Source organism: Wasmannia auropunctata, unplaced genomic scaffold (genome assembly GCF_000956235.1).
Source record: "Wasmannia auropunctata unplaced genomic scaffold, wasmannia.A_1.0 LD336040.1, whole genome shotgun sequence".
Classification (NCBI taxonomy): domain Eukaryota; kingdom Metazoa; phylum Arthropoda; class Insecta; order Hymenoptera; family Formicidae; genus Wasmannia; species Wasmannia auropunctata.
Window position 1 is genome coordinate 585809 of NW_012026850.1, and position 1292 is coordinate 587100.

The window sequence follows — 1292 nt, forward strand, 5'->3', positions numbered from 1 at the left end:
GTCCGCGGTGAGTCGCGCCACGGGTGACGCGGACGACGGCGGTGCTTCGCACCGTGTAACTCGGGCGGCAGGGTCGCGGCTGGCGTGTAGCGCGGTGACGCGGCGGCACGCTCTAGGAGCGTGTCACGGCGGCGAATGCCATGTGGTGGCTGTCGCGCGTTTCCCGGAAGGTGTCGGTCGGGATTCGAATAGGCGCCCAAGACACTGGGCTTTCGGCCCCGAACACGGGGCCCGAAGTGCTGCCGATTCGAAATGGGATGGGTCGGCCGGATCGCTCGCCACGAACCCGTGGCACGGGCAAAGACTCGTTACCCGGGAGCGAGAGCCGAGAGGATAGCGAGAGGATTTTGAAGTAGTCGTCCAGAACAACTAGACCGAAACCACGACTCGTGACTTCTCGACTATTTCAGGAAGCAGGTTCGTCTCGTAGCCGGAGCGGTCGGATGGCTCGTAGACGACAGGTGCCGGGCGCTCTTCGCCTCGGCTTTTTATACCCTCCGGGTTGCCGGTTTTGGCGCGGTGGTGGGGGAGACGTGGAGCGCAGCGCGTCTGCGCTATGTCTCCTGCGCTAACCGTTTAAACGTGTGACGTTTATCCGTCTAGCGGGGTTTGCTGAATTCTAATGGGCGCGTTCGCGCCGTTTCGTCGCCCGACTGCTGTTCGTTCGGGCGGTCTCGGCTGTTTGTCGCCGGGACGATGCGGTTTCCCGGGGCGCATCGTTACACACTTTAGACCTTAAGAGTGGTTATTGGCAGATCAAGATCCGTCCGGAGGATAGAGAGAAGACAGCTTTCTCTATCGGTAATGGACTTTGGCAATTTACCGTCATGCCTTTCGGTCTATGTAACGCCCCGGCGACCTTTGAAACGAGCGATGGAAAAGATTTTACAAAAATTATTAGGAAAAACCTGTTTAGTTTATTTAGATGATATTATTGTTTTTGGAAAGAGTTTTGAAGAAATGATTTCGAATTTAAGAGAGGTTTTCCAACGATTTTATTCGGCAAAGGAGGGGTGTCAATAAGGCCGTTTTTTGGACCACGTCAGAATCGCTCCAAACTGTGGTATTTTCTTCCTACCGATGTAGCTCACAACCTCCTAGAACCGTTTGCTGTCCGAGCAATTAGAGTCTGAGAACGGGCAACTTGAAATCTCAAAAATCAATGGAGCACTGAGGAGTATCAGTTGTAGCAACAGATTCAGTACTGATAGTACTTAAAGTGCTGCTCGTACGATTGCTCATAATGCGGTCGGATAATGGATATTAACGTAATAGTAACAAGAAAATGGTAA